General features: G+C 65.3%; 1 protein-coding gene across 13 annotated transcripts in view; it reads right to left on the bottom strand.

Moving 5' to 3' along the window:
* RBFOX3 (RNA binding fox-1 homolog 3) overlaps positions 1 to 22,550 on the bottom strand; it is a 145,477-nt gene that overhangs the window by 79,976 nt on the left and 42,951 nt on the right. For 9 of the 13 annotated variants that reach the window (XM_081110366.1, XM_081110372.1, XM_081110367.1 and 6 more), the window contains exon 3: positions 865 to 963. The exons of 2 other annotated variants lie outside the window; for them this stretch is intronic. The gene's annotated coding sequence lies outside the window, so the exon portion shown is untranslated. Of the gene's footprint in view, positions 1 to 864; positions 964 to 2,542; positions 2,667 to 21,591; positions 21,729 to 22,550 lie in introns of those variants that run through there. 2 more of the 13 variants (XM_081110362.1, XM_081110363.1) reach the window with 2 other exon arrangements.

The following is a 22,550-nucleotide window of genomic DNA, read 5'->3' on the forward strand; positions in this document are numbered from 1 at the left end:
TGGACCTGGTGGGGGTGGGGCAGGAGGGGAGGGGGAAGGGAGCCCACGCCCGCCGGGGCCCAGCAGCCACTCTGGGAGCGTCTGGGACACAGTTGGCCGCAGGCCCCCTTGAGGGCCTTTTCTTTGATATGTGTTAACCCACTTTCCCTGTTGGCACTGGGAGCAGGAGGGACCTCGGCCAAGGCTATTCACGGGCCAGGTCCTCCCTGGGGAGGCCAGCGAGCTGGCATGTACAGGGCAGGTGCCAAGCCCAGTAAAGGTCGCTAAGTCCGCCAGCATATAAGCAGCACTGCGGCGGGCGGAGGGCAGAGGGCGGCGGCGGAGGGTGGCGGGCGGCGGGCGGCGGGCGGAGGCGGGCCTAGGAGCTGAGCACGACCCGCCTGGTCTCTGCCGGCCCCGGCACTTGAGCCCTTTGCCAGGTGCTGGAGCCGGGCTGCTGCCCCTGCGAGGCCCTGAGGTCACGCGTGTCCAGCCCAGGGCAGGCCGGTGGGAGACCCCGCAGCAGCGGGCAGGGACTTGCCAGGATGGCACGCGGTATTCAGGGCGCCCGAAAACAGAGCTTAGTAAAAAGGCAGGGAGGGAATCACGGGCAGCCCAAGGGGAATCAAAATTATGTATCTCCTTGCGTCCCCTGCTGGCTGATCAGCCCGTTCATTATCTATTACACACTCGCTGGTTTGCATTTTGTGACGGGTCCAGGAAGGAAGGGGGGCGGGTGGGCCTGCCTCGTTCCCAGCCGGGCGCCCCAGCCCTCCAGGCCACCCCCCCCCCCAGCCCTCCAGGCCACCTTCCCGCCCAGGCCGGCCTCCGAGGCCGGGATCTGAGAGCCAGGGTGCGGAGAGAAGGTGTGGCCAAGGCACTCACCAGTCTGCAGGTGGCTCCTGGGACGGGCCCAGCCGAGGCCGCAGACCGGCGGGGGAAACACGGCAGGTCCTCCCCTGGTGGATCAGACTTGACACCGCGCTGTGGGGAGAAAACACAAGAACAGAACCGTTTCGATCTCCGACTGTCTGGAGACCATCACACACCCTCTCCCGTGCTCCCAGCTAAAAATGTCCTAGGACGGCCCTGGCCGGTGTGGCTCAGGGAACAGAGTGTTGGTCTGCGGACTGAAGGGTCCCGGGTTCGATTCCTGGTCGGGGCACAGGCTCGGGTTGCAGGCTCGATCCCCAGGAGGGGCCGTGCAGGAGGCTGCCGGTCCATGACTCTCTCCGATCATTGGTGCTTCTCGCTCGCTCCCTCCCCCTTCCTCTCTGAGATCAATAAAAATCAGTCCCAGGACGGAGCCAGGGGGACGGCGTCTGCAAACACGGCCACGGAGGAAGCGGGAGGCGGCCCGCTCACCGCCTGGGCGCAGAGGCCCCAGCTCTGCCGCTCCTGTGGGGGCCTCACCACAAGCGGCGCCGGGACACCAGGCCGATGGGGGACGCCCGCATCACTGTCCCAGCGCCCCCCCATCACTCGCGTAGGCGCAGCCTGGGTGGGGGTCATGCTCAGCGTCGCCCTGGCTCGCGGGAACCTCGGCGGGCAGCCGTGTGCCCGGCTCTGGCCCTGGTCTCACACAGTGGCACCCACGGAGTCACAAGCGAGTAAAAGCCACGCGATCCAGCCCCGGTCACAGGGGACCCCTCTGGGGTTCACAAAGACCTTTCAACCAGTGGGATCAGCCTGCGCCCGGGGCCAGCTCGCGTGATGAGCGAGATGCACGACGTGTCCATGGAGACGCTGAAAAGCCACGGAGGGGACCCTGTAAACTGGGGCTCACAGAGGAGGCGGAGGCGTCTCCGAGCCAGCCCTGGGGGACCTCAGTGACAGCCAGACGGGAGGGAAGCAGTTCGCTCTGCACGGGGAGGTCTGCCGGCCGGGCTGGGGGCTGGGGGCTGGGGGGGGGCATTTACTCCATTCGTCTCCTTTGCTAACGCGTGCCCTGCCGTTGGCGCCAGAACCTGCCAGGGCCGCCAGCACCCACTGCGCAGGCTGGGGGTCCGGGCTGAATTCTCCCGGTGAACATCGAAGAGGCTGGGGTGCCGACAGACAAGGGAGGGGGCAGAAGTGCCCGGAGCGGGAGGCGCAGGAGGAGAGGAAGGTCCTGGGGAGGGAGGGTGTCTGTGAGGGACAGCTTCCCCCGAGGACTGACCCCCCTCAGCACACAGCCCTCCCCCGGGACGCCGGCCCTCAGAGCCGCCGCTGAGCCCCTGCCGTCCGCTCGCTGTCCCTGGTCCCCGGCTCCGGCTCCGGCTCCGGCTCCAGGGACTCTCCCGCCCCCACTGCCACGCGGGCGCCTCCTCTCTCTCCCCAAACGCCACCTCCGACCTCCGCACCGTCCCTCCCTGTGACCTGGAATCCTGCCCACCGGTCGCCCACCCATCTCCCGTCAGCCCTGGGGGCCCCCTGCAGCCTCCCCCCTTTTCTGTTGCCTTCACCCTGTGGTCTCCCCCCTTTTCTGTTGCCTTCACCCTGTGGTCTCCCCCCTTTTCTGTGGCCTTCACCCTGCGGTCTCCCCAGCCGGACGGGGCGGTGTGACTCCGCACGTCCAACACACCTGGAAGGCGGCGCGACTCGGGCGGCGAAGGGAACACGCCTTGGTGACCGCGTGATTCCTGGCGCTCCTGACAGGGGTCTGGCGCTCCGACACCGGGAGCGCGCGCCCTGCCGTGTTTCCTGACGCCGGGCTTGTTTGACGAGTGAAAAAAAAACAAGGGAAAGAATGAGAGGAAAACATCTGTGACGAACATCTGGGTTTCTCTGCTAACCACGGAAGCCAACCCTGCGTCAGCAGGCAGGCGGGCGGGAGGGGTACACGCGGGGCCAAAGCGGGAGGGGGTGGCACACCCGCCCTCCTGCCCGCGCTGCTCCGAGGGCCACGCACCGAGCCCCGTTCCGCGTCCGAGCGAGTCACACCTGCGAGGCGCGCTCAGGAGTCCAACTGGCATGAGGATGGCGCCTGGGCTGCGGCAGCTGGTTCCCCAAAAAGTCGCTTGGAGGGAGGATGAAAGGCACCTCTGAGTGTCTGTGGTGTGCACGCGTGCACACGGGAATGCAGGCATGGCTGCACACACGTATGCATGCACAGACGTGCACTGCATGGTTGTGCACACAGGAATTCAGACAAGTGTGTGTGTGCATGTGTGTGTGTGTGTGTGTGTGCGTACTGAGTCATGCACACAGCACTGTGGTCATCGGTACATGTGTGGGCGTGTACATAGTCACCCACGCAGGAATTCAGGCATGTGCTTGTGGAAGTGTGTGCACATGCACAGGAACAGCCCAATAAAAGTTCACCTGCTGTGGCTTAGTTCTGCAGCGTCGCATCGCGCCTCCTCAGGCCATTAGCATGGAGAGCACCCCTCTTCGCCAATCTGACCTCACCCTGCCGCCTGGTGTGTAACCACTGTGCTTCTTGTTCCTGGGCGCCCCGCCTTAGGGCCAGGAGGCAGGGAGGGGCCGGCGCTGGGTGTGGACGGCGGCCTCCGCCCTCGCCGTCTGTGCGGCCGGCCCCTGGGCTGTGCAGGCCATGCACGACGGCCTCCCCCTGCCGCCGGGGCCGGGACAGAGCCCGGGGGGCAGCCTCCTCCTCGCTCCGTCTCCAGGTCCCGGCTCAGGCAGCACCTCGGAACAGGCCGCGGAGGGAGGGCCTGTCCGCCCCCAGGGGTGCCCCCTGCAAACCCGAGCCGCAGGCGCCGGCGCACCTGCCACCTGCCGTCAGGGGAACGGCAGCCCCGCCCCCGCCCCCGCCCCCGTGTGGCTCGGGCTTGGGCTCCTGCCATATCAGCCGCTCCTCGTGGAACAGTCACCACACGGGTCATTCACGGCCGCGGGGAGCGCCTGGCGGCTGGTGACTAACACACGAGCCTCTGTTCGGCGGGCGGCGCAGAGCCTCCCGTCAGCCTCAGAACGGCCTCCTCCCTGATCGCTGTGCGTCAGACGCTTATTTGTGTTTTGTTGGGCGTTTGTTGATGTATTTTTTTCTCCACTCGGCCGGGGATGCCGGTCAGAGTTGGTTCCTCTCTCTCTCTCTCTCTCTCTCTCTCTCTCTCTCTCTCTCTCTTTAATACATTGTTATTGATTTCCGAGAGGAAGGGAGAGGGAAAGAGACATAGAAACATCAATGATGAGAGAGACTCATTGATCTGCTGCCTCCTGCACGCCCCCCGCTGGGGATGGAGCCTGCAGCCCGGGCCTGTGCCCTGACGGGGAATCGAACCCTGGCCTCCTGGTTCACAGGTCGACGCTCAGCCCCTGAGCCGCGCTGGCCGGGCGGGCGGTTCCTCTCTCTTCTGATTAAATGCAGGGCCTTCGCCTACTGAGCGGGGTGATGCGCAGCCGGAGGGAGGGGTGGGCGCCGGGAAGCCCCGAGAACGCGGCCTGAGCTGCGGGGAGCCGCCTGCCTGTCCTGCCCTCGGCCCCGAGGGACACTGCCCCCCACCCCGGCCCCTGCCCGCCCGTGAACCGGGGGCTTCGCTCGTGGAGAAAAAAGGACGACCGTGACCGAGAGGGACCTGGGACGCTGACCTGGCTTCCTGCGTGAGGGCGGCGGCTGGGGCGGGGCCGTGGCGTCTAAAACCCCAACGGGAGACGCAGAGAAAACACCCCATACATTTCTATAAGAAAAGCTCAGCGTGGCCTCAAGCAGACGCTGAGGAAGGAACCCCTGGCATCCGATGGTGCTGGGCGGCCCGGGGGCCACTTTGTAAGATGTTCTCCCATGTGGATGCTTCTCCCCCCCCGCACCCCGAAATCAATAAAGAAACAAGGAAAGAACCCGCCCGCGGCCCCCGTCCCAGGAAGGGTGCTGCATTTTCCTCTCTTTCCTTCCAGAAATCACCGGAGGGGCCTGGAAGGCCTCCATCCAGGAAGCCGCAGCCGGCGGTGCCCGTGACTCACTGGCGCGTCCTGGCCGAGGCCCGCGCGGCAGCTCGTATTCACTGAGACCCACACGTCCTCCCGCCGGCAGGGGCGGGCTCTGTCCAGCCGGAGGCTGTGGGCGCGACCCCCCTCCCACCCCCGGGGACCCAGGACACCGCATCCCTCCTGCTTCTCCCCGGGACCGGGCTCAGGGTTGTCTGCACATCCCCCCCTAATATATTGGGGGGGGGGTGCTATCCGAAAGGGTGTCCCCATGCCCCGCCCTCACCGGCTCCCGGGCCCTGGTTTGCCCTTTCCCGGGAGTCTAGGCGGCCCCCCTCACGTGTCGGTTGCACATGAACGTCCGCACGGCCTTCCCGTCTGCGCTCGGCCTCCGCTCCATCGGGACTTTGCTTTCCTCCGGCCTCGATACAAACCTCTGTCCGCTGTGTGTGCGGCTACCATTTCCTCCCGTCTCAGCTGGACGGGCCGCCCAGAGGAAAGGGAGGCACAGAGGGCACAGAAGGGAAGCAGCGGCCACAGAGCGAGGAAGGAGCAAGTGCCGAGAGGGGAGTCTGAAGAACACGGGCAACGAGGCTTGCCGCCCCGTGCGATGCGGGAAGGAGCGGGAGGGGCCGACGGGCGGGGGAGGGGGAGGGAAATGGTCCTTTCTGGGCGACGTCATTGACAGAGAAAGTCCCAAGAATCCACGAAGCCATCAGACACGGGGCGTCGGCGGGTGTAGGATTCACACCCCAGAGCAGGGCCCCGAGCACGGGCCCAGCACCTCGGACCCTCGCCAGGCGGAGGCCGTCTCCCCTCCACCCGCTCGTGTCCCTTCAGCCCTCGGGCCCGACTGTCGCTGGCTCCCTGGCGGGTCCCGGGCGCCTGGCACAGGCGGCGGTCACAGCCCGGCCTCGGGGACAGGCACTGCGGACGAGCCACCCGCCGCCCAGAGGTGCCCAGGGCTCGGCCGGAGTCGGGGCGCACGTTCGGGCCCCACCCCTGACGCGTGTTTTATTTTGTCTGCGTCTCAGCATTTCCCTGACCCTCTGGGAGGCGTGAGTGACATCCGAGCAGACACCACCCCGTTGGAGAGATGACACCCTGACTTCCTTCGCGGGAGGGAGGGTGAGGCCGGGGGCGAGGGGTGCAGGGGCCGCGTGGGGAGAGGGGCTGAGCCGCCGGCTGCATCGCCTGGGCCACCTGCAGGCCCGTGTGCTCCCCCAGGACTCACGTGTGGGCCCAGGTCTTGGATGTGTCCTGGTTTCAGGCACCAACTGCCGTCCGGGCCCCCCCGTGACCCAGCTCCCCCTTATCTTCCGCCTGAGAATCAAACAAACGCCCCTCAGGCCACTGGGGACCTGGGCATGCGGCTGGGTGCCCCCCCTCGGGCCCCCTCTCCTTCCTCTTGGGGGAGCCGCTGCCTGGCCCCCCAGGCCCCAGCCTGTCACTCTGTCCGGCCTCTCTGAGAGCCGGTGGCAGCACCCCTCCCTCCCTCTCCCAAGACCCCACCCCCCACAATTCTGAGCAACCCCCTCCCCCTCCCGCCCAGCCGGCTGCCGCGAGGCCTCCCAGCAGAAGGACTTAATTGCGTGTCAGAATGAAATCTCTTCTGATGAAGAACAATTCGGCAGCGGCTCCGACTAATCAAATTAACAAAGTCTTTTTTGATTTTCAATTATCTCCTTCGCGGACACTTCACTGCGGCTCCCTCGACGGCTCCGACAGCGGCGCATTCACACGAGGGCCCGGCCGCTCCCACGGGGACAGGGCCCCACACCCTGGGCTCCAGGAGCCAGAGGCGGGGCTGCTCTGCACACACCTGGCCGCCAGGCGCCCTCCCTGGAGGCCGTGATGCCCGCGCTGGGGCGCTGTCCGTGGAGGGAGGCAAGCTCTGCATGGACGCTCAGACCTGAGCCCAGGCCGCCTCGCCCAGGCCCCCCCATGTACGCAGGGTCCGGGGCCTTCAGCCCACGCGGGACGGGCTCAGCCTCCCCGTCTGCGCCCCACCAATCACGCCCCAGAGCAGAGCAGCCAGACGCTTGTCGCAAACGGCAAAAACCAAGTCCCTTCCGAAGGGCACAGACCTGCCCGGGGACTGGGTGGCAGCGTGCTTGCTGGAGCCACACCCCACACAGCATGAGCGCCCCTCCCCTCAGCAAAGGCCTTCCCCCACAGGCCCAGCCGCGCCACACGCACATGCGTGAGCTCCACACACACATGCGTGAGCCTGCGAGGCTGGTGTCCATTTGCCTGAAGCCATCTCCGTGGGCTGATAATGCGGCTCCTCGGGTCTCCTTGCCGCCGAGGCAGAAGGAACGGCGCTGCCACGGGGGGTGGGGGGGGCAGGGGGGGCTGGACATTCCCTGGGGGACACCAGGGCAGAGGGGGCGGGGAGCCCAGCCAGTGTCTCAGATTCGCCCCGAAGTCGTCCCGGGGTTCAGAGGAGCGTAGGCCCCAGATGGCTCCTCGAGCGGCTGAAATGAACTCCTGACGGGCTCCAATCTTAGCCCGTGCTGGGGCCATGCGGGCGCCTTCTGAGTGGGTCCATCTCTCCCTCACACGCACACATACACGCGCACGCACGCACATGTGCACACACGTGCACACACACATGCACATGCATGCGGACACATGCACCAGAGCCCTGGCTGCCAATCTGACACCGCCTGTCCCGAGACCACGGCACAGGCAAGGACGGGGAGGGGCTGTGTGCGTGGAGGGGCGGCACCGAGTCACCGAGCCCCCAGGGCCTCCAGCTGCCCCCTTCGCCCTCCCCCTCTAACCCCAGTTCCTCAGCTTCCCCCCAGGCAGCCGTGGCCTCGAAGGCCCACGGTCCCTCCCCAGCCTGGCGCCTTCTTCCCCGGCAAACCCAGGTCCATTGTCCTAAATACCACTGTCATCACGCGGCCCCTCGTCCGCTTCCACCTTCCGTGGCTTTGTCGTCGCTGCAGGAGGAGGGCAGGTTCCTCAGCCACCCGAGCACCTGTCACCTGACACCTGAGGGCAGCAGTACCGAGGGACAGAGCCGGGCTTTCGATCCAGCTCCGCCCTGGGGGGACAGAGCCTCAGTGCCCACATCTGGATAATGGGTGTGCTGCTACCTCCCTTTCACTCTGAGCTGCGGTGTCCTGCCTGCCCACCCAGAGCAGCACCACCCTTTTCCACGGGCTCAATGCTGGCCCCACGGGGGGGCGGCGGGGTTAGGAAATGAGGCCCAGGCTGAGGCAGGCACGTGTGCGGTGGGTTGGAGTGGTGGGGGGGGGGGTATGTAGGGACACAGGCCACAGGGCCCTGTGTGGCCACCAGAGTGCATGTGCTTGGGGCAGCACACCTCCTTCGGGCCCTCGGTTTCTTTATCTGTAAGAGAAGGGTCACATGGAAGGCCTGCACCCCCCACCCCCACCCCCACCCCCCTTCCTGGATCCCAGGCTCACTTGGCAGGTGCAGGTGGTTTGTGAGGACACTGCTGCCACCTGGTGGAAGAAACGTGCATGGCACTGCTCCCCACCTCCAATTGGTCCCAGGCTTCCTGCTGCCATGGCAACGCTGCTGACCAGCATCCGCAACTGTGTTGGCCTCAGTCGGTTTATTTGTCCACTGGCCTCCCCCTCCTCCTCCTCCTCCTCCCCTCCTCCTCCTCCCCCTCCCCCTCCCCCTCCTCCTCCTCCTCTTTTTTCAAGTTTGCCATAGCTTTCATTTAAAAGAAAAAAGGCAAGAAGCAAATATTTTTCTTTTAATTTTCTGCTACAAAGTCAGTTATACCTACAAGAAGCCAATACCCAAACGAAGCTCCCTTCTGCTTTAGAACATCGGCATTTCAAAGGATGATGAGCGTTCTTCCGACAGCCACCAAGGGACCAGTGACCTGCACCGTGGTCTACAGGTTTTAGAATACAGTGGCCTGGCCAGCGTGGCTCAGTGGTTGAGCATCGACCTATGAACCAGGAGGTCAGGGTTCGATTCCCGGTCAGGGCACAGGCCCGGGTTGTGGGCTCGATCCCCAGTGTGGGGCGTGCAGGAGGCAGCCGATCCTTGATTCTCTCTCATCACTGATGTTTCTCTCTTTCTCTCCCTCTCCCCTTCTCTCTGAAATCAATAAGAATATTTTAACAAAGAGAACATCGTGGACAACTTTAGGTTACAGACATGCACACGTTTTGGAAACTAGGCCAGAGCTTTTATCCACAGAAAAGGGGATTGTTGATCGAAAAGGCTACAGAGTCATCGTTTTGAACGCTCATCCTCTGACTTTAGCTTCCTCCTCGACATCCGTCATCTCACTGTGCGCCTGAGGGAGGACACAGGCGGGGTTCAGCGGAGGAAACCGAGGCAGCTGGTCACCCCTCCGTCCTCCTCCCACTGGGACGGCTCTGCGCACAGACTTCGCGGCCACACGGCCTGAACCTCCGCTCGGCCCGTCCCAGCTGCGCGCCCCTGAGCGCGTGATTGAAGCCCGTGTGCGTCAGAGCCGGGCGCCGGGCTGGTCCTGGGCACCTGGAGAAGGCAGCCTCCTGGTGTTCGTGGCGGCCACTGCGGGGCCAGCACCGCGCCGCCGTTCCCTCACCATCCGGGCTTGGTTCGGGCAATGGGGGGGTGGGGGGTGGGGAGGGCTGTGTCACTCCTGACGGAAGCTGCCAGAACCCGTGTGCAGCCGCCTCGCTCTCTGCCGGGAGCCTGAGTCCTGGAGTTCGGAGTTTGGTGACCGTGACGTGGGGCCGTCCCAGCGACGCACCACGCAGCGTGGCCAGAAACAAGCTGGACTCGTCACAGAACTAAGCTTCGGGCTGTGTCCCCGAGCGCGGCCCAGCCTGTGCCGGCCCCTGACGACGCCTCTGAGCCTCTGGGGAGGAAGGGCCCCCGCTGACGGGCCCCCATGGCTGCTCAGTCACTAGTGAGTGTGAGCTCACGCGCACACACTTCCTTTTCCAGAATTAGAATCCCAAGCGATAGCTCCAGGGACATCTGCAACTCAAAGACGTCATCACGTAGGACGAGGCCAAGAGATGAACCAAACGCCCAAAAACCTTTCCGTAGGCCGGTCTGGGCTTTCAGGACTCTGTCCTGGTGTCCCTGGGAGGCCACCAGCCAGCAGCCAGGCGGCCCAGGCCTGGGGGCGCCTCTCCACCAACAAGCCCCCCTCCGGCCCCTGACCCGCTATTAGAAGACAGAATGGTCGTTGGCTGGAACCTGCCGGGAAGGGGGAAGGAGAGGCCCGAGGGCACCGACCAGGGCGCGTCCCTGCATCCTGGGAAGACACGCTCTCCTGTGCCGCAGCCTTTGGCGCCGCCTTGAGGTGCTGGTCGGTACCGCGGGGCCAGCTCAGAGGCCAGAGCACCTGTGCACCATCAGGTAACCCTGAGCCCCGCCTGCACCTGGACCCGGCCTCCCCCGTGGACAGAGGCAGGAGCCGCCTTAATCCTGCGGAGAAAGTCCCAGAGGGCCAGGCGCCGTCCAGGGCGAGAGGCAGGCCCATGGCCGTGTCACCCAGCGCCCACTCGGCGTTCCCAGGACACAGGCTCCTCCCGACAACAGGCCCGACAGATAGAAAGACTCTCCATTTCTCCACTGTCTTCCTCCTTCTCGCCATCCCCGGCTCCTGGGCGCAGAAAGCGGTCAGCAGTGCTCAGAAGAAATCCGAGGCTTGCAGACTGACCCAGCCCGGCCTCTGCCCACAGGCGTTGGCGGAGTCCCGTACGTGACCAGGGACATCTGTGGGATGGGGGCCTCCAGCCACGGTCTGTGGGACGGGGGCCTCCAGCCACGGTCTGTGGGATGGGGGCCTCCAGCCACGGTCTGTGGGATGGGGGCCTCCAGCCACGGTCTGTGGGACGGGGGCCTCCAGCCACGGTCAGTGGGATGGGGTTGGAGCAGGATCTTCTGAGAACAGGGTGTAGGGTGGGAAACGTCTGGCAATGACGAGATAAGGGGCCCCGAGCTCCCGTTTGCTGACCTCGGGGCACCCTGGGGTGTGGATGGAGGCGAGTGGGGGGCAATGGGAAGGAATCTCTATATATAAAAGGCTATCTGCTAAGTGCCCCTCCCACCATCCATCTGGACGCTATGATGCACACTGACCACCAGGGGGCAGACGCTCAACGCAGGAGCTGCCCAGCTGCAGTGACTTGGCAGCGGCGGTTCTCAGGTGACGCACCCCAAAACCAGAGAGGAGGGAGCCCGATTCCTCGTGGGGCTGCTAGATTCCACCTTGGGCTGTGGGTTATGCTGTTGCTGTGCGCTGTCGGCCCCGAATCTGGTTTGCTGCACACGCGTGTTTGCGTTCCGCACCCTGTACGACAGCAACTTTGCAGAGCGTCCTCTGCAGCCCAGGACCCCTCGGGGGATGTCCGAGAGCCGGTTTCTGCCCGATCCCCGCAGGCCAGGCCAGGGGACCCAGCCTGCCGGAGGGACCCCGCTCACTCCGCAGACGCCGGGGAGGGACCGCGGGAGGTTGTCTCCAGGGCGTGTCCAGCCCATCTCACCCAGGCCCGCCCCGCTGGCCACCTTCTAATCAATTTCCTTTCAATGTGCACGAATCTGTGCACCGGGTCACTAGTAAAGAATAAGGAACATGAGGCTTGGACAGATGGACGTAGCAAGTGCCTGTGGGACTAGGAAATACCATGGGGCGTGGGGTGTCCTGGCCCCCGTGCTGAGCAACGACACCCCCCCCCCCCCAGCCATCTCACAGGTAGGGAGCCTGGCATGTAGCAGCTACACAAACACCCGTGGAGGGGGGGGGGGTCCCAGGATGCCTACCTGCCCTGTCGCGCCCTCACCTTGCCCAGCACTGGGGCCAGGATCGAAGCCCCCGGGCACACTCCGAGCCAGCCACTCGGAGTGAGGCCCCAGGAGCTGCCACGGGAGGAGCGCACAGTCTCTTCCACACCAAGGACCCCGCCCCAGGCAAACCAGAACAACAGGAAACACGTTCTTTACAAAACGTTTTAAATTGATTTCAGGGAGGAAGGGAGAGGGAGAGAGAGATAAAAACTTCAGCGATGAGAGAGAATCATGGACTAGCTGCCTCCTGCACACCCCCCACTGGGGATTGAGCCCGCAACCCATGCATGTGCCCTGACCGGGAATCGAACCCTGACTGGGAATCGAACCCTGACCTCCTGGCTCCTAGGTCGACGCTCAGCCATGCCAGCGGGAGGAAAAACAGTTTCTAAAAACCCATTCTTTAAAAACAGTCGCGTGGGTGCGCTCGCTGTCCTCCTGCAGCCCCGACGCCTGTGTTCACAGCAGTCCCCCCACGCGCTTCCTCAAAAAACTAAAAATGGAACTCCCATTTGACCCTGTGATCCCACTTCTAGGAATATATCCCAAGAAAACGGAAACACCAATCAGAAAGGATATATGCACCCCTATGTTCATAGCAGCACAATTCACCATAGCTAAGATCTGGAAACAGCCTAAGTGCCCATCAGTAGATGAATGGATTAGAAAACTGTGGTACATCTACACGATGGAATTCTACGCTGCTCTAAAAAGGAAGGAACTCTTACCATTTGCAACAGCGTGGATGGAACTGGAGAGCATTATGCTAAGTGAAATAAGCCAGTCAGTGAAGGAAAAATACCACATGATCTCACTCATTCATGGATAATAAAGACCATTATAAACTTTTGAACAATAATAGATACACAGGCAGAGCTGCCTCAAACAGATTGTCAAACTGCAGCGGGAAGGCCAGAGAGGGTTGGAGGGCAGGAGGGAGGGGGGTAAGAGATCAACCGAAGGACTTGTATGCATGCATATAAGCATAACCAATGGACATCAGACACTGGGGGGTAGGGGAGGCCAGGGGAGTGTCAAGGGTGGGAGGAAAAAAAAGGACACATATGTAATACCCTTTGTAATACTTTAAGCAATATAAATAAATAAATAAATAAATAAATAAATAAATAAATAAATAAAAGTTTTCTAAAAAAACAAACAAAAAAACCCATTCTTTCAAAACAGTCGCGTGGTGCGCTCGCTGTCCTCCTGCAGCCCCGACGCCTGTGTTCACAGCGGCCCCCCCACGCGCTTCACGGGGGTGGGGGTGGGGGTGGGGGGGGTGTCTAGAACCGTTCACAGGGGCAGCGGAATTCACGCGGAGGTTCACGCACACAGAGCTGCCCTCGTGGGTGGCTCGCCTGCGCCACCAGGTGGTCGACCGCGGGTACTACCGCTCGAAACAGGTAGCTAACTTTGAACCGGAATAGGGAGACAGGACAGAAACGTCAGGAAAACAGACTCCCCCGTGGGCAGGGGCGCAGGCAGCCAGCCAGCCAGTCCGCCGAGGGCTCCCGGGGTGAGGGCCTCCTCGGGGAGCACGGGAAACGCCCACACGTGTCCTCAGGTGACACCTGGGTTACCTGGGCGCCAGGTGCCTGAGAAAAAGCAGAAGCAGGTGCAGCAGGGCCCTGCCTGGAGCCTGGTGGGGGCCGTGCATGTCGAGGGTGCCAGGGTAGGGGGAGTGCATGCTGGGGGGGCCATGGGTGCTGGGGGTGCTGCTATGGGTGCTGGGGAGGGCGTACTATGGGTGCTGGGGGTGCTGCTATGGGTGCTGGGGGGTGTGCTATGGGTGCTGGGGGGCGTGCTATGGGTGCTGGGGGGGTGCTGCTATGGGTGCTGGGGGGGCGTGCTATGGGTGCTGGGGGGGTGTGCTATGGGTGCTGGGGGGGCGTGCTATGGGTGCTGGGGGGGCGTGCTATGGGTGCTGGGGGGGCGTGCCATGGGTGCTGGGGGTGCTGCTATGGGTGCTGGGGGGGCGTGCTATGGGTGCTGTGGGCGCTGTGCGTGCCGCGTCCCTGCTCAGCAGGTCTCTGGAGAGCTGGGGGAGGGGCTGGGAGGCAGGACCCATTGGCAGCTGCTCAGCCTGAGCTGGCACTTTCTGGGCCAGCGTGGAGCAAGCAAATGACCTGCGAACCCCCGAGTGGGAGTGGGACTCATTAGCCCCGATGTGCTGACGGCTTAATTATTCCCCAGTGGGAGCGGCTGTGAGGCACGAGCAAACGGTTCTCCCAGATTAAGGGGGGGACTGGCCGAATGGGGGGGCAGGCGGAGGCCAGGCACCCAATCCCTCATCACCATGGGTTCTGGGGAGCAGATGGCGGGAGTTTGCCTGCGCGGAAGGGGGAGGCTGTGAGGCTTCTGCAGGGGGGGGTGCAGGAATGTGGGGGGCACCTGGAAGGGGGGGCCGTGGGTGCCGCGGGTCGCCTGGGGCTGTCAGTGTCCTCGTCGAGCGTGGGAAGCAGATGATGGGGCGAGCAGAGGAGACCAGGGGCCGGGTCAGGAGGCAGGGCCTGGGGCAGGGTCGGGGGGCAGAGCCGGGCACACCTGGCACCTGAGTGCAGAGCAGGGTTGGGGTCGTGGCTCTGACCCCCACCAGCTTCCACGGCCTCTCTGAGCCTCCGTTCCCGGTTCCCCGTCCCCAACAGGGGGCGCGGCAGCCCCGCCTCCGGGATGCCCCCGGCCCCCCAGCACCGCCTGCACAGCCTCCGACAGGGGGCGCGGCAGCCCCGCCTCCGGGATGCCCCCGGCCCCCCCAGCACCGCCTGCACAGCCACCGACAGGGGGCGCGGCAGCCCCGCCTCCGGGACGCCCCCGGCCCCCCAGCACCGCCTGCACAGCCTCCGACAGGGGGCGCGGCAGCCCCGCCTCCGGGATGCCCCCGGCCCCCCCAGCACCGCCTGCACAGCCACCGACAGGGGGCGCGGCAGCCCCGCCTCCGGGACGCCCCCGGCCCCCCAGCACCGCCTGCACAGCCTCCGACAGGGGGCGCGGCAGCCCCGCCTCCGGGACGCCCCCGGCCCCCCAGCACCGCCTGCACAGCCACCGACAGGGGGCGCGGCAGCCCCGCCTCCGGGACGCCCCCGGCCCCCCAGCACCACCTGCACAGCCTCCGACAGGGGGCGCGGCAGCCCCGCCTCCGGGATGCCCCCGGCCCCCCAGCACCGCCTGCACAGCCACCGATGGGCTCAGACGCCCAGCCCAGTGTGAGGCCTCCTCCATTATGTCGTTTAAAGGGCCAGCGTCCAGCTGGGAGCCCTGCCACCCCCAAGGCACAGGGGGGGAGCAGCTGGGTCCCCCCCTGGAGCCCCACTCAGAGCCCTGTCCTGGCCTCCATCTGGTGGAAGCCAGACCCTCGCCCACGCGTCCTCTGGGCTCCCCGTCCTCTGGGCTCCCCGTCCTCAGGTCCTGGGGGCTGGACCTTCCGGAGGCCTCAGCGGGCAAGGCCAGGGGAGCCAGGCCCCCGGCAGGCCCCCCCATCTGTCCCCGTGCGAAGCGGATCTGTGTCCTTCTAGAAGGACACCAAGCTCTCTGTGCCCCTCGAGGACAGCCCGCCAGCCGAGCGCCAGCCGACCCTGCCCTCGGCCTCCGGACGCTGAGCTGTCAGTCGGCTAACGCGCCCGGGCTGTGGGGTTTGCACAGCAGCCCACGCGGAACAACACGGCCAAGCAACGCCGTCGTTTAGGTGGTACCCGCTGCGCGTGGGCACATTCTGGGGGACACACAGGCCTGAAGCCTAGGGAGCCCCGAAGGAGACAGCGAACGTGGGGTGCCAGCTAGGGGCCCGCGACGCCCAGCGCGCCCCGGCACCTGCGGGCACTCAGGGAAAGCAGCGCACGAGCCTCTCGCGGGAGCCGGGCCGTGACTGCCCTCGGGCACAGCGGGTCTGGAGGTCCGCCTGCTGTTAGGGGCGGCCCCGGGGGAGCCGGGAGGGGGCTCGCCTCCGATTCGCCGGGCACGGGACCGTGGAAATGAGCACGGAGAGTGTCTGCCTTCTCCCCAGGAGCGTGTAATTTCTCAGGAGAGGCGAGATGGGAACGGCAATCACTCACAGCGCGGAACGTCAGTCAGGCCCCAGGCCTGGTGCGGGTTCAGCCAGGAGGCGGGGTGGTTAGGAAGACAGGTGGTTCCAGGGACAGGAGGCTGGAGGGGAAGGACCACTGAGAATCCCACAGGAGGGCGGGGTGAGGTTCACCTTGGGCAGGCGGGAGGGAGGCGGCGAGGGGCGGCCGGAGGAGCCCTGTGTGCAGCTTGGACTTGATAACAGGAGCCGTGGGGCTGTTCCTTTACCGTGTGCATTAGATGAGCACCTACTGCGCGCCCTCAGCCAGGGGCCCCGCCAGACTCGCCTGGGCTGGACGGGGAGACGCTGGGACCCGCTTGACTGCCCGGAGCAAGGAGGGGCCTCTGGCCCGGCCGGTGTGGCTCAGCGGTGGAGTGTCTGCCCAGGAACCAAGAGATCACCCGTTCCATTCCCGGTCAGCGCACAGGCCCGGTTTCGGGCTCCATCCCCAGTGGGGGGCGTGCCGGAGGCAGCCCGTCCATGATTCCCTCTCATCACTGATGTTTCGCTCTCTCTCCCTCTCCCTTCCTCTCTGAAATCAATAAAAATATATTTTTTTTAAAGAAAGAAGGGGACTCTGGAGAGCAGTGGGCACGGAGGGGGCCGTCTGAGATGCGCAGCAGGGGCGGGCGAGGCGGGCCCTCTGCAGGGGTGGGCGCCAGATGGGCTCAGAGGGCACAGGGGCTGGGGCTGGGCAGCTGGAAGGAAGCCTTGCACCCTCGCACCCATGCCGGCAGCACCCGCAGTGCCCCTCCCGGCCCAAGGCCCCACTCCTGTCCACATCACGGACATCACAGATGCGCCAGCAGCATTTGTAACAAGATGCAAATCGGCACTCGCCTTGCTGAAAAGAGGAGGGAAATCACTGTAAACAAAACCTCTGTCGCCATGGAGACCATTAAAAATAGCTTGCCCCCCACCCCCTCCGCGGGAACGCACAGCTCAGTTCCTTCACGCGGGTCATTGTTACTTTTTGATTATGAGTAGCTCCCTGCTTGCCACAGGAGGATGGATGAAGGCACAGGACTTTCCGAAGGCAGCCCCATGGGGGTGCACCCCAAGGGCCAGGAGAGGGGCCCGCGCTGCCGTGTGTGTCACAGTGGCCTCTCGGTCCCACCCGTCTCTCCATCTCCCCATCTCCCTGCCTGCTCCCCTGGGTCACGGCCCGGAATTAGTGAACCTGAGCCACACTCCCAGGGAGGCCCGAGCCCTGCAGGCAGAGGCTCTGAGGGGCCTGTGTGCTGTTAGGTTCATGCCACGGCCACAGCCACGGCCACGGCCAGGAGTGAGGTGCCCGGGAGCTCTGGACCCTGAATGAACAGCCACAGACCCCCCGAGAGCAAGGAGCCAGGCGCCAGCCCCGCACGCCCCACGCGGCCACCTGCGGACCACGCGCAGGAAGCGGTGGGAGTTACCCGTGGTTTCTGTCCGACCCCCACACGTGGGAGCTTTTTCCCTGCCCAGGGCCACACAGGATTTCCCACTTAACAACTCGCCTGCTGCGTCTGGTCAAACGTCATTAACTCGCCCCAAAGCCTTGGCAGGCCCAGACCAGGTGATGTCACAGGCCTTCCCGGCCCGCGGCCCGACGTCCCCCACCCCTGCTCTAGAAAGTCGTCGGCGAGGCCCTGGTCACACCTGTCGGCCGACCAACACCTGGTCTCCCGCACGCGCTTCTGCCTAAAGTCGCTGCGTACTTCCTGCTGTGGGTTCGTTAGTGACGAGGGGCGGCAGGGACCGGGACAGCACCCCAGCACTGAGCTCGGGGCCATTGTAAACACCAAAGTCACCCCCAGAAAGCACCAAAACGCACAGACCAGGTAGCCGGCGGCTCACAGCTGTGCTGACCGAGGAGGCAGCGTCCCCTCCTGCCCGAGCCGGAGCGGCGCCGGGCTCTGCCACACCCGCACGCCCTCCCGCCCTCGGTGTTGCTTTGGGGCCACGAGTCAGGGTGGGCAACTGGCCAGATTTGCAAATGGAGGCCGACCGCACGTGGTCACCCTTTTAAGCCGCTGACTCACCGGGTGGTTTGCCGACTGGGACAAATGACGGGGACCTAGGGGCCCCCGCGGCCCAGCTGCCAGGTGAGAAAGTCCAGGCCTGTCCAGGCCGACGGCCAAGGAATGAACCAGGTTCTGCCAACTCCATCAGGGTCAAATCCCACCACCTGCCCCCCCCCCCAGGCCACGAGCCTCCCGCCCCCAAGTGTGCCGCTGAGTCACGTCTGTCCGTGGCCCGGGCAGACCCGCGCAGGCAGAGGACATACAGGCGCCCCTGTCCTCAAGGGGCCTCGGCCTCCGGGGGCCTTGGCGACTAGAGGGGAGCATCTTGGTGGCGCTCTCCTGCCCGCGGGCAGGGGTGCTGTGTGCAGGGTTAGGACTGAGGGGTGGGGAGTGGGCAGGGCCAGGCGCCTGCTCCCCGCTGGGAGAGGCTGGGGGCGCCTCGCCTGGGGAAGCCGGCTCTGAGCTCAGCGCCCCGTCCCCGGGAGGCCTCGGGTCACACACCAGCCTGTGACCTCGGCGGCGACCCTCCCGCTGCCTCCGGCCCCTCTGTAGGAGGGAGGGGACAGCGCCCACCTCCTGGGGGGCCTGGGTCACCCCCATCCATTCAGGACGAGGCTCAGCCAGCGCCCGGCCACAGCGGCCCGCCCTCCCCATGGCCCCGGCCCCTCCATCAGCTCGGTCTGTGCACCGTCCTCTGCAGGCAGCTCCGGCACCCCATGCGGCTCAGCACTCCCTCCCGAGGGCCTTCTCCTGCCCCGCGTCCCTGCCTCTCCCACGCCCCGCCTGCCCCGCGTACTGGGGGTACAGACCACTGTGACATCCCGAGCCAGACAGGATTGGAAGGGAAACGCCCACAGCCAGTCACACCCGCACCCCCGCCCCGGGGACCGGCCAGGGGGCGTCCGGGGACGCTGAGCTCTGAAGCGAGAAGTGGCGGCCACGCTCTCCCCTGGCCGTACCCCTCCCATGCCCTCCCTCACCCATCCCCCCGCCTGCGCAGCGTTCTCCTCGCCCGGCGGGTACACGCGGCAGATGGGTCTCCCGGGAATGTGGGCGGCTGCTCACACAGCAGGCAGCCGCTGGGCATCTGCCCGTGTGGGCACTGCCCATGTGGAGACCGGGGCCTGGTGCTGGGGGGCACATTCGGGCAGCAGCCCTCTGTGTGGGCAGCGGGAGGGAGGGTTATTCTGACACGTGCAGGTGGCCCGGGCGCGCCCAGAGGAAGAGGGGGTCTGCGAGGGGGCCAGGCAGTCCTGGTGGCAGAGGCCCCTCCGCGGCCAGTCTCTGCTCTGCCCGAAGCTGCGGTCCGTTGGTGAAGGTCACGCTCTCGGCCCCCTGGCGGCCCCCCATCCAGGGCCCCGTGGCGCCCGGCCTCCCAGGGCGGCAGGAGGGTCCTCGCCGGCCCCGTCCCTGCTCTGGCGGAGAAGCCCTGTTAGAAACGAAGGCCCCGGAGCCACGGCCAAACGAGGCTGGTTTGTCACTCTGTGACCCCCCCTCCCAGTGGCCACCCCCTCCTTACAGGGGCCTCGGGGAGCTCAGGGCATTGGAGCCCCTGCCCTCCGTTTCCAGCATCACCCCTGCAGCTGTCTGCCCCCCACAGGCCTCCCTGGAGTCGGGGCGTCCCTGTCCCCCGAGGTCTGCCATGACCAGGGCCCGTGCCCAAGGCCTGGGAGGGGCCTGGCCTTGACTGACAGCTACTGGGGTGAATACTGCTCCCTCAGAGCGCCCTCCGGGGATGGGGCCTCTGTGCCCCTCCACTTCCCTTGTCTCCCATGACTCCTCCAGAATCATAAAGAGGCGGTTAAATAAATGATGAGCGTAGGGCAGCGCCGGGCGAGGAGCCCGCGACACCTCCCACAGGAGCTGCCAATCGCTGTCGCCTCCGTCACGGCCGTCGCTGGGTTCGGGGAACAGAGGCAGGTTCCTGGGGGCCTCTCAAGCAGTCCATCCCCAAACACCCCTACCCCAGGCAGACAGCCAGATGCACCCCTGAAACCTGGGTCTCCTGGCCAGGGGGGTGTGGGGTCCTCAGGAGGCAGCTGGCCTGGGTGCCTTGCCCTCAAGGGTCTGGAAAAACACATGTGCACACACACATACACACACCACTCCTGGGCGCCCCAGGGAGCTGACGGGGAACTCCGACCACCCCCTCTCTGCTGCTGGCCCCCGACTCAGGGCCCGGCCCCAACTGCGTTTCCCGTCCTATCTCCCTCGCCCCCTCGCTCCAGCTCCTCCACAAAATAAAATTACACATGAAATAAAGGATGCCCCATCTTTCGTAGCAGGACCTGGGGTGACCCGGCCCCTGCTCTCCAAGGTCAAGTGACCGGAGCGAGGCCCATGTGTCCCCACCCAGAAGCCACTCAGTTCTGCTTGGGTCTCCAGAAACGGCTGGGAAATTCGGCCCACACGCGTGTTGCTGCACAGATGCGGGCCGCTCTTGCCGGGGCCTCCCATCTCCCCGGTTCAGGGCCTCCCATCTCCCCGGTTCTGGGCCTCCCATCTCCTGGTCCTGGGCCTCCCATCTCCCCAGTTCTGGGCCTCCCATCTCCCCGGTTCTGGGCCTCCATCTCCCCAGGCCTGGGCCTCCCATCTCCCCGGTTCTGGGCCTCCCATCTCCCCGGTTCTGGGCCTCCCATCTCCGGGGCCTGGTCCAGGACCACAGGGGCAGGCGGGCTGGGCAGGCGGGCGCAGCATCCAGGTGCCCGAGAGGCTGCTCGTGTGCTGGGACCTGCCCTTACCGCAGTCAGATGCCAGTCAGACCCGCCCCCCCAGGTGCCCCCTCCTGCCTCTCAGGTCAGCCAGGCGGTCGGTCACCTGTCTTCCCTCCCGGAGGAAGGCCTGGCTCTGGGGCGGGAGCAGGGAGCAGGGCAGGTGGGGGCGGGTGGGTGCATCCGGAGGCCTGGCCTGGAACCCGCCCGCCAGGGCAGGAGGAGGAAATGCATTCGGGTGGGGCCTGCGGCTCTGGATCCTGGTGTGTGTGTTGGCGGGGGGGGGGGGGGGGGGGGGGGGGAGGCGTGCAGGGAAATCTCTTTCTCCCAGTTCCCGAGTCCCGGGATTTTAATTTTACGGTTCACATTTCTCCCAGCAGAGCCGGTGACAGGGTGGAAAGCCCGCGTGATTAACTGTCCCGCTGGCGCCGCGGCATCCGTGATGGATGCGGGAACGGAGCTGGAGGAGCGGGCGCAGGCGGCGCGGCCAGGCCGTAAATCCCGCTCTGATGGGCCGAGGTGAGAGGGTGTTTGGGGGGGGGGGTGAGCACAGTAGCCGGTGGCTCACAGGGCTGGGGCCCAGGCACCCCCCTCTGGCCGGGCGCCCCCCCCCGGCTCTCACACGGGGACACTGTTTAAGGGAGACGGAGTGGAATCACTCTGTCATGTCATTGATTTTTGATAAAAGCAGTAACGCTGCCAACCTGGCGGTTAGTTCACGTCTCCTCTCCTTTGCCCACGGGCCCTCCAGCGGGCAGCGGCAATGACGGTCTCCGAGGGGACGGGCCAGGGCACTGAGAGGTTTCCAGGAGGTCTGGGCTCTCCCTCATCTTCACACGTGTGTGCACAAATGTACAGTGCACATCTGAGCATGCATACACGTGTGTGAGCATGTGCATATATAAGCGCATGCCATACATGTGTGAGCATCCACATGTGTGCACATGCACGCTCACACTGCACATGTGTGCGCAGATACACATGTAATGCTCGCACTGCACATACATGCACATATGTGCTCACATTGCACACACGTGCGTGCTTACACTGCATGCACACCCACACATTCAGCACACTGCATACACGTGCGCACACGTGTCCTCACAATGTGCATTCCTGTGCACACACATGCAGACATGCACACCCACACACTCTACATGCGCACACACACACACACACACACCTGGTTAGCCAGTGAGGAGGGACAGTGAGCCTGCACTCCGTCTGACCTAACTCTTCAGTCTCTGGTGACCTTGAGCCCGACAAGAGTAAGCGGGACGCTCCAGGGGCGGGCAGGCGTGCGTGAGGACAGGAAGGCAGGCGCCTCCTGGGGAGAGATGGCAAAGGGGAGGCTCAGAGGACCGGAGTGTCCCCACGAGATCATGGGAGCCTGAGCCTGAACCCCCCAGACCCGCTCCTCCCGAGTACCCGGCTGACCCGCGATGCCAACACCCCTGCCGGTCACCACCAGCCTCGGGGGGTCTCTGCCCGTCACCACCAGCCTCAGGGGGTCTCTGCTCGTCACCACCAGCCTGGGGGGGGGGGCTCTGCAGTTTCGAAGAACCACTGGCGGCTAAAGCCCTGCCTGGCTCAGGGCCGGCCAGCGGGCGCCGTTTCCAGTGAGCAGGGTTCGCGGCCCCAGCTGAGCGGAAGGAAGAGCGGTTCTCAGTCCTCAGGCTCTCACCGGGGCCTCCCTCAGGCCCCCCCCCCCCCTTGTACCTAGTCTCCATCAGCCACGCACCTGAGCAGGGGCCCAGGGGCAGGCAGACCTCGTCCTATAAGCAGCGAAGATCTCCTTCCGCTGGGCAGAGAGGGCGCAGCCCTGCCCTGTGGCTGTTCCCCAGACCCCTCGGGAGGGGCGCAGGCTGGGGTTGGGGGGAGGAGGCCATGCACACGCCCCAGCACGCCCACACTCTGCACACGTTTGCACACACGGCAGCTGCACACAGACTCCTGCACACACCCACAGGCCCCACACGTCTCAGCACACCCACAGTGCACACATTTGCACACACGGCAGCTGCACACAGACTCCTGCACACACCCACAGGCCCCACACGTCTCAGCACACCCACAGTGCACACGTTTGCACACACGGCAGCTGCGCCACACGGGCCCCTGACGCCGGCCACAGGCCAGGCT

Source organism: Myotis nattereri, assembly GCF_964212035.1.
Source record: "Myotis nattereri genome assembly, chromosome: 16".
Classification (NCBI taxonomy): domain Eukaryota; kingdom Metazoa; phylum Chordata; class Mammalia; order Chiroptera; family Vespertilionidae; genus Myotis; species Myotis nattereri.